A 10928-nucleotide genomic window follows, 5' to 3' on the forward strand; every position below is an offset into this window, starting at 1 on the left:
CAATCCTAGATCGTTCCGCGATATGTCGAATCCCATCCAGTACAAACATGATGCTTACAGGTACTTCGATGCGCATCGGTTCCCAGCCAGGTCTCCCAGCATGGAGAGATATAGGTATCATCATGCGCGTTTCCCGGAGAGATCCCCTAGTAGAGGGAGGGACCGCCATCGCTACAACCCGAGATCTCGGTCCCCATCCATGTCCCCGAGGCGACGCCATTATGCTTCTAGGTCTCCTTCCATCGAATCCCATGCATGCTGCGGATACCATCATTCTCGGTACCGAACCGATTATCACATGAACCCATCCAAGGAAGCGACTCCTGTCCAACGGAGCAAGCAACCACCGAGACAGCCGTCTCCGACTCCTTCCACTTCGACTTCTAAACCTAGGGGTGCGATTCCAGTGGAACCCAAAAGCACGACTCCAACCAGACCGGACCTACCTGAACCCGAACCTGACTCTGATGCTGAATCCGAAGCTCAATCATCGGATTCGATACAGTCCATGTCCCCTGGGTCCCCTGCTTCAGATATCGCCAAGCCCGCGGATTTGTCACCTTCCGAAGGGGCAAAGACATACCTGGACTTGATTGCCAATATGGCCTCTGCACTTAACGTAACTCTTACTTCGGATGCACCCAAGGTGACAGACGTGGTACACGACCTGGTGCACTCAGATTTACCTGCTGGTTCCTTTCTGCCGATGCTGCCGGTACACCTAGAAGCCATCAAAGAAGCTTGGGACAACCCAGCCTCCATTCCCCCGACTTCAAAACGAATCGAATCCCTTTATAGGATCCAAGCACCGGATTCGAAATTTTTATTTAGCCATCCAGCACCGAATTCTCTGATAGTGCATTCCTCTTCTAAAACCAAACAGACCCGCCACCCGGTACCCCCTGAGAAGGAAGGCAGGAAGTTAGATACTCTTGGAAGGAAAATGTATTCAATCTCGACGGCAACTGCCAAGATCAACAATTACCTAGCATACTTCGCCGCGTATTCCCACAATATCTCCTCCCAACTGAATACGCTAGTCTCTGCCCTGCCTGAGCCCTCCCAGAAACAAGCCTGCAAGCTACTTCAGGAGCTCAACAGGATTTCAAAGCAACAGATAAACACCATCCGTCACTCTGTGGGGTGCACTTCCAAGGCGATGGCCGCCTCCATTGCCCTAAGACGACATGCTTGGCTTCGATCCTCTTCGTTGCAGCCTGATCTAAAATTCAAGATAGAAGACCTTCCCTTCGATGGCCAAGGTCTCTTTAATGCCACAACGGACGATATACTGTCCACCGTGGACGACAGCCGCAAACGAGCGAAAAGATTGGGGGTAGCCCAACAGCAGCAACAACAACAGAGCTATAAGCCCAGATCATGGAAACCAACCCCCTTCAAACGTTCCAGATCCCCTCGACAATCTGAATACTGGAAACGTAAAGCTCCTCCTCCAAAGCAATCCTTTAACCAGAGACAGCAGAGACCACAACCACCTAAAAAGGCTGCATCTTCATCGAAGCAGTCTCTTTGACTTTCTACCTCTACCACTTCAGCACGTCTCCAGGCTTCTTCCATTTCTCGACAATTGGCAACAAATAACCACAGACAAATGGGTTCTGAACATTATTTTGAGGGGCTACTCCATAGAGTTCCAAGCACCACCAAAAAGACATCATTTTGTTTCCACTCCCCCATCACCTTCCCTTCAGGAAGAAATAGACACCTTAACAGCCAAAGCGGCTATAGAGCCTGTCCCAGTCCAGTATCATCGGACAGGTTTTTATTCCAGGTACTTTCTAGTCCCGAAAAGGGATGGGGGACAGCGCCCGATTCTGGATCTAAGAGCCCTAAACAAATTCATCCGCCACAGAAAATTCAGAATGATCACCTTACAATCGATTCTGCCATTAATCCCCAGAAACTCCTGGATGGCACTGGTAGATTTACAGGACGCATACTTCCACCTGACAATACACCAATGCCACAGGAAGTTTCTGCGTTTCGCCGTTGGCAACAACCACTACCAGTTCCGAGCTCTGCCCTTCGGACTTTCCACGGCACCACGGACATTCACAAAATGTATGGCGGTTATTGCAGCGTACCTCAGGCAACGCGGCGTTGCAACCTACCCATACATAGACGATTGGCTCCTTGTGGGAGCTTCAAGGACACAGTTGATGAAGGACATTTCCATCACACTTGCGCTCCTAGCAAACCTGGGCCTCCAGGTCAATCATCAAAAGTCACACCTTACCCCAACTCAAGACATTCAGTTTATTGGGGCTCGTTTGTGCACCACGGACCACAAGGCGTATCTTCCTGTGGACAGGATATCCTCCATTCAGACGCTGGCCACACAAATAATGCAACAACCCAAGCAAGCGGCCTTCAACATTCAGCGCATGTTAGGACTTATGGCAGCCACAACGGCAGTTCTGACACACGCAAGACTACGCATGCGAACCCTACAAATCTGGTTCGTCCGCGCGTTTCGACCCCAACACCAATCTCAAGGAACGGTCCTCACTGTTCCGAGCCACATCCTCCCTTCGCTCGAATGGTGGACAGTTCGAGCTCACCTGCTTGCGGGAATGCCCTTTTTACGGCCAAGTCCATCAGCAGTGGTTACAACAGACGCCTCGAGATGGGGCTGGGGAGCTCATCTCGACGTACTCACGGTCCAGGGGCAATGGACACCGTACGAACAGTCGCTCCACATCAATTGCTTAGAGCTTCTAGCCGTTCACAGAGCGTTAAAATCGTTCCTTCCATCTCTTCAAGGCCTACACGTACAGATCGCCTCAGACAATGTGGCGACGGTTTTTTATATAAACAGGCAAGGAGGGACAGCATCCACCCGCCTTTGCAAAAGAGCAATGCACCTGTGGCATTGGAGTATTGCCCATCAGATCCACCTCACTGCGGTACATCTTCCTGGCATACAGAATGTTCAAGCGGACAGACTGAGCAGATATTCCATCAACGACCACGAGTGGTCACTCCACCGGACATACCTTCTGCCAGTATTCCGGAAATTCGGAACTCCGTCAATAGATGCGTTTGCTGCACCAGAAAATGCACAGTGTGCGATCTTTTTTATGAGAGGTCCGCCCTCACAACAGTCTGCAGGGGATGCCTTCATACAGACGTGGACCGGTCCACTACACTTCCTCTTCCCTCCCTTTCCGTTAATAACACGGTGCATACAGAAAATTCAACTGGACAACACAGATTGCATTCTCGTGACGCCATGGTGGCCACGTCAGCCATGGTTCACAACCCTTCTCCTCCTGTCAGAAAGCACTTACCATCACTTCCCTCTGGCACACAACCTCCTGTCCCAACAGAACGGCAGGGTTCTGCACCACGACCCGAACAGACTTCGCCTGACGGCCTGGAGGATATGTTCTCAGACTTTCCTGAAGGAGTAAGACACGTTCTCCTTAATGCAAGGAAACCGTCAACAAGGAAGTCATATTCCATGAAATGGAAAAGGTTTTCCATCTACGCTACCAAGCATAATTTCAGACCCTCCTCGGCTTCCATGCCTCAAATCTTAGCATATACACTGCATTTGTCAGAAAAGGGCCTTACGTACTCCTCTCTGAAGGTGCACCTGGCAGCAATCTCAGCTTTTCACCCGCATGTACAGGGTCGAACTGTTTTCTCACACCCTGCTGCGAAATCCTTCTTAAAGGGAATCTTACATTTGCACCCACCACTACGGCAAATGTATCCTAGCTGGAGTTTGTCACTAGTGCTTAGCCAACTAGTAAAACCGCCTTTTGAACCTATGGCTACGATACCACTTCACCTCCTCTCATGGAAAACGGCTCTTTTAGTTGCACTCACCTCTGCTAAAAGAGCAAGTGATCTCTGCGCGTTCAGAGCGGACTCGCCTTACACCATGTTTCACCATGATAAGGTGGTGTTACGGCCAGATCCCGCTTTCTTACCGAAGGTGGTCTCCGCATTCCATCTGCATAGAACCACTACCTTACCTGCCTTTTTCCAACGGCCTACGGATAAGGGCCAAGAAGCTCTACACTGTCTAGACGTGAGAAGAGCGCTCGCCTACTATATAGATCGAACTGCATCGTTCCGCACAGACTCCAGACTTTTCGTGGCCTACGGCCGCCGTCATAAGGGAAAAAAGATATCTACGCAGAGACTATCAAAGTGGTTGGTTGCTGCTATAGAGCTGTGCTACAAGCTCGCGAAGCAACCAGTTCCATCTGCCATAAGAGCTCATTCTACAAGAGCTTTGTCAACGTCATCTGCCCTTGCCAGGGGTGTATCCATGGAGGACATTTGCGCTGCTGCCGCTTGGTCTTCCTCCTCGACCTTCGCCACGCACTACGCTTTGGACGTTCGTGCTAGGCGGGATGCATCTTTTGGACAGGCAGTTCTTCGCTCCATCTTTGACTAAGAAGCTGGTCCGGGCTTGGTGAGTAGTTACTTACCTTATAGCCTATAATGTGCTGCCTATGTTGCACTAACCTTTGCACTATTTTTTCCTCCAACTCTAGTGCCAGCACCCACCGCCTTGCAGATCAGCTTATCAGTCACCCATGTGTGGGACTGCACAGAGACCACGAAGAAGATAAACAGGTTACTCACCTGTAATTGATGATCTTCGAGTGGTCATCTGTGCAGTCACACACGCCCGCCCAGCCGTCCCCGCTGCTGGCTACTTGTCTTATATATCCGCGCTCCTATTATGTCAGCGGCGGGGAAAGAAACTGAGTGGGTTGGGCGCCTCCCTCGCGCTACAGGCATGCGCAGTGGATGCCTGCTCCCCAGAGCGGGAGGGAGTGCGCGCCAAAAATAACGCCTAGGCTAGCTATTTAAAATCTCCGAGGTAGGGTTCGTCCTGATAGGAAAACCCATGTGTGTGACTGCACAGATGACCACTCGAAGATCATCAATTACAGGTGAGTAACCTGTTTTTCTTACTAGTTTTGCAACCAATTCCCAGTGTTGTCTGATCGGATGCCCCTTGAAAGTCCCCAAGAAGGCTGTGAAGGCAATAGCTGTCCTCTGGTGTTTGTCCCCAGTAGCTGCTATTAAGAGCTATGCTGCCCCGTAACATGAGGTTCCATTCAGTCAAACATAGCTAATGTTCCCTGATAAATAACCCTCCATGAATCTAATTTTTTTAAAACTGAAACTTTCTAAATGTGTCTTTCACAAGAAGTAAATGATCAGCCTCGAAATAGAATGAAACTGCTATTTTGTGTAGCAGCTCCTGTTCCATCTCAGTTACACATACCATGAAATAGGGTTACTGTGTAGATGACCTGTAATAAAATATTGTCCTTATTTTGTGTTGGTGCAAAGTCCTCTTTCTGGGAGCAAGGGGCACTTCTGCTGGGGAAACAGTAGTGACTTTTTAGCTGATTTGTCTCTCTCCCCTCCGCCAGCACCCCTAAGTCTCACCCCCTTCCTGTGGGGCCCTCATTTTCAAAAGCAGGTTGAGGGAGGGTTGCAAGCAGAAGGCAGAAAACAATCCTTTGTGGATTGTTTAGATCCAACTCCATAGTTGTTTTAAAATGAGAGCAAAGTTAATTTCACCTTCCCCAAACTTATACCCATACTGCTGTTCCTTCATGAAGCTTTTCCCTCAGGACAAATACTTCTGTGCTCAGATGGTGGGTATAAGTCTGCTGGAGAGCAGACCAAATATTCTTGGGTCAGCAAGAGACATGGGAGGGATGGTGGCTCAGTGGTAGAGCATCTGCTTGGTAAGCAGAAGGTCCCAGGTTCAATCCCCGGCATCACCAACTAAAAAGGCTCCAGGCAAGTAGGTGTGAAAAGCTCATCTTGAGACCCTGGAGAGCCGCTGCCAGTCTGAGTAGACAATACTGGCTTTGATGGACCAAGGGTTTGATTCAATATAAGGCAGCTTCATAAGTTCATTTAAACTCAGCTTAAGTACAAAGGTCTTCCTTGCTTTCTAAACAAGGAATTTCTGAGATAGGATACAAGTTTTTTGTACTCAGCATTCAACGGCAAAGGTTAGAGAAATATGATAGCACTTTCAGAGAACTGATGGCAGTTGGAAAAGAGGGATCACTGGTCGTGGTATGTACACTCATCTCAGTTTTGCCCCTGGTAAACAGATAAACCTGTGTCAACCTGTTTGACTAGAGACAATGTAGAAGAGATGTCTCTTTCAAACTAACTCTCTGTAAAACTGTAGCCTGCCCCTGTCCTTACTGCCTCCATCCACACTTAGTTTGTTTTATCGATAGAAAATGAAGCAGGGCAGAGGTGGCCAAGGAGATAAGAAATAGGATGCATCCACTGGGATTTCTGCTGGGAAGAAGCATGTGGTACAGGAGAATCAGCTGAAGGATGGTGACCTGATGAAGATGGGATAGGCACAACCAGGGAGAAGCGCTGGGATGCTGTGATTCAGGCTGTGACCAGGGGCCTGCTCAGCTTCTCAGCAGGCAGCACATCTCCATTACCCTCCATGGCACTAATCATAGCCATTACTTAATTCTATTCCAAGTAGGGCTGAGCCTTCCAGCCCAAAGAGCTGCTATTATCTTCTCTCACTCTGTTGCCTTAGCCCTCACAGCAATCAGCTCCCATTGTCTTCCCCCAGCCATAGTGCTGCTCTCAGGAAGCCAACAGACAAATACCAGTTTCCTGCCAAGTTCAGGCCTGCTGTGCTTTTGCCTCCTCTTTCCAGCCCCTGACTTATGAGCTGATTTTCTTCAGCTGTGTTCATAAACCAAGACAAACTGTGTTAGTGTTTATAGCAGGGCCAGAGTCCATGTGCTCGGAGATGGAGGCAGCTGTTAAGGCCCAGGGCTTCTGATGGGGCTCACTGCTGCTGGCCCCCACCTGCTTACCTCCCCTGCTGCCCATCTGCATGTTGTGTGCCTTCCCACCATCCTTTCTTCTACCTGCACATGCTGCCCAGCACCGTCAGGGAAGGGTGTGCATACACTGGGAGGACTAGAAACTGGGCAAGTGTGCGGGGGGAGGGGAGAATGGATGGCTAAGCAATGGGGGAGGAGATCACAGGGAAGTGGGAGTGGGAGCACAATGGCAAGCGAAGGTGAGGCATAGAAACCTGGAACTGGTCCTGCTAGTTTGCAAGCATTATGCAGGTGGACAGGCTTTGCTGTTGGCCTGCGGACGTTTCTTCTTGCAGAGGAGCATAATTCGCTGCAAGGAAGATTATATTCTGAAAAATCTGTGAGGATAGTCTGGAGTAACTTTTGTTGTAGTTTGAGACTTTTATTTTTTGCCTCTTGAATGGCCTCATGAGTCTACACAATACCTCCTTCATTATACTTGAAGGTAAACTGCACCATACTCACCAACATTTTTTTCTTTTAGCCTTTACCTACCTTGCAGGGTGGTTGTGATGATAGATTGGAGAGCCTGCTGTGAGCTGCATGGAAGGAGATTAGGCTAAAAATGTAATGTTATTTAGTGGAGGCAGCCTAGTTCAGTAGCCATTGTTGAGGAATGGGTGATTTATTTGTTGCTCTGCATGTGACAAGTTCCTCACTTCCCAGAAATCTTTTCAGTTTTGATTTCTAAAAGGATTCAGGAAACAGCTTTTCTCTTTCCTGCTATACTGAAGTAGCCTGACAGAGTACTCCACTCTGTTAACAATCACAGAAAAAAATAGTCCTTGTAATCATATAGATTTTTACAAAAATCACTTTGTCCTCTTCAGGTTTAAGTTCTCTGACAATAGGAACAGGAGTTTATACATGTAGACTGTTTGGTAAACTGAAGGAACTGTTCATGTGTACATGAAGTAGCATCCCCTTTCACCCGGCATGTTTTAAAAAATATATAGAATAATTTATTGAACTGCGGCTGTTTGCAAACCTTTAAAAATAACCCTTACTGGTTTTTGAACAGAAAGCCATGGGGAAACGGGACTCACAGTACTACATGGAAATAAAGAAATTGCTCTATCTTCCAGGCTCACTTGCCCTGTTCAGTCCTCCTTCCTCTACTGGTTCTCTCTTTCTCTTCAGGTAAACTTCTGCCACCATAGACCATGGTCTTGGAGAAATGTCAGCCTGAGAGTTCTGAACCCAGGCCTCCTCCACTACATTTCCTCTTAAGGCTTCACTTCCTTTTTGCATCTCCCACTTGGGGCTCTGGAGCATTATTGCATCTCCCACTTCACTCACGCTAACTACTCTGTGGGGGCTAGTGCTCTCACTTACACACTCTGGGGATGAAGGGGTCTACAGTTATCTACTGCTCCTTAATAAGTGTAACTGAACAGGGCTTAACAGGGTTACAAAGATCAAATGAACCACATTCAAAATGGAAAGAGCATTTAAGAAATAAGCAAAAATACATACATTATAAGCAGACACAACAGATTGAGCAAGGACAATAGAGAAGGCAATAAACCATGACCTTCTGTCCTGAACGTTACGTTACTAAATTATGGAAAACTAGGATAGACTGTTGATCCTTGAAGTTGCAAGTTTCAGAAATGATCTTAGTTTCCTTATTATAGTGTGGAGTTTCCCCCCTTTGTTCAGCAACCGCTGGTCATGGCTGCCATTGCAATGGAGCTCTGGTGTGACAACTCCCAGTAAAATGGCAAGATGGATAAGACAAGAGAGCTTCTTCCTTGTGTTCAAGGGATTACAAGCTCCCCTTTCCCCACCTCTTGTGGGTCACCTTTCTTTTCATGTCCCCAAAGGAATGTTGCATTCTGGGATTTGAAAGGCATAGCCATGTTAGTCTTTTACACCAAACTGAAAGGGAGTCAGGTGGCTACTTTAAAGGCCGACAGATTTATTATTGCTTCAGCTTTCATGGAGTTGAGTCAGTTTTATCAGATGCATTGGATGAAATGGACTCTAATCAGGGGCAGGCTGGATATTTAACTTTCTCTGTATGTTCCTGGCAGGCCACTGGCAGCCAGGAGCAAGCACAGCCAAGCCCCAGTAGCTCTGCCAGCACTGCAGGGACCACTCAGCTCAGTAACAGCCAAAGAGCACAATGGGGGGTGTCACTCCCTCCCCTTTAAATTTATTTAGGCAGTTGCTTCCCTCTGGCATTTCCATGGGAACTGAAATGGGAATCGTGACAGATTTGACAAGACTGAAGAGAAGAGGAGGGAATTGTGTCCCCCTTATAAACTAAGTGAGATGCGGGGATAGGCATGCCTAGGTCTGCTACTGCCTGAGGTTAGAAGGGAAAGTTGCTGAGGATGGTGGAAATTTTGCTTCACAGAAGCATTTTCCTGAAGTAAAACAGCACTCAGAATCCTACTCAGGAGCCTGTTCAATGGATCGCACTATTATAGGCTACTGTGAGAAGAACAAGAGGGTGTACAAGAGGAGGCTGTGGCTAGGGTTCCCCTCTCTATGTAGAGCAGAGCTAAACAAAGATGTTGAAGCTCTGCAGTATGGATTCCAGAATGAAAGTCTTCCAGTATTGATCCAGTCACAAGCAGTTTTTTCTCAGGGCCAAACTAAATATGACAGTATCTTCATGCTGCCCTCCCATGGCTGTTTTGGCACTTGAAAAATCACAGGGGAAGGGAAATCAGAGCATTGTGCTGGGGACATTTTTAAAATGTCTTTACAAGGGCAGTGGCATCTCTGTGATGGCCACAAGGATGGCTCATGTTTTGTTTGCCTCTCAGGTTTTTGCATCACTCACGTTTGTAAACCATTCTTGTATCTTCAGTTATCTACATTGGAAGGCAGTTTCAGGATCTTTGCAAGAACAGCATCTAATGGACACACAGCAGAAGGTAGCCTAATCCTGAACTCTTTTAACAGACTCCATCTATTCTATGAGCTTGCTTTCCCCCCAATTCAAATCTTGTTTTTATGCTGATTATCATATTTGTTCTTGTGGGGAAATGCCTTACATGCCAGAATTCATATCAAAGTTTATGATAAGTCTGCAAAAGTCTGCACTCTGTACATGCTCAGAGATGTAAGTGTCCTTTACAAGCTAACAAATACATGAAGGAAAAGCAGAGTTGGTACCACTCATTTTCCAGCACAAGAGCCATCCAACTCCACAGATATGTAGATAATCCAGCCAGAAAGGCCTGAACCATAAAAAGGTCACCTCTAAGTCACAAAGCCTGGGAGGCTAAAAGGGAAATAATTCTCTAAAGTTAACTGTATCCTTCTGAAAGTCTCCTTAAGATAAACAATCTGGCCTATTTTAACTGACCGAAAGGGGGAAGTCCCCCAAACCAATAAACAAAAATAAGACTCCCCCCAAATATTTACCCTTCACACTAGTTTATAATATTAATGTATTTATTTATTCATTGCCACTAGGCGGCAGCTGATTTACGGTGACAGGGCTTTCAAGGCAAGAGATGAAGCACTGGTGTAACAAATTATATCAGGGTTTGCCAGGTCTTACCTGGCTGCTGGCAGGGGATTTTTTTTTTTGCATGTGCATAGTGCGCAGGGTGCAATGACATCACCCAGAAGTGATGTCATTGCACCGGGCACAACGGAGCTCTTCAGGTGCAGGGCTCCCCTCACTGACCTTCTCCATGCCAGTGGGTTGGAGGACCTGAAACTGGAAGAAAACCCACTGGGTGTGGGGGAATGGGAAGCCTAAATTATATGTGTATTTTCAAATTATCCTCAACAAGAAATATTTAATATATACATAAACTAGTAGAGACAAACAGTGACGATGAAAACATCATAATGATATTAAAAGGGGCTACAATACCATCCCTATGTTATTCCATGTAGTGATATATGTCTTTTTGGTCCATATATTTGATATGATTATGGACAGTTTGGAAGACATTGCTTGGCCCTTGAAATTTTAACTCCTAATTCCACTTGGACGATAGTCCATATTCCCATTAAGTATTAGTTTAGCTTCTGTGCTGGAATTCATGTATATTTCACATTTTATTCTATTCTGATTGTGATTAT

The sequence above is a fragment of the Heteronotia binoei genome, chromosome 5, assembly GCF_032191835.1.
Source record: "Heteronotia binoei isolate CCM8104 ecotype False Entrance Well chromosome 5, APGP_CSIRO_Hbin_v1, whole genome shotgun sequence".
NCBI lineage: Eukaryota > Metazoa > Chordata > Lepidosauria > Squamata > Gekkonidae > Heteronotia > Heteronotia binoei.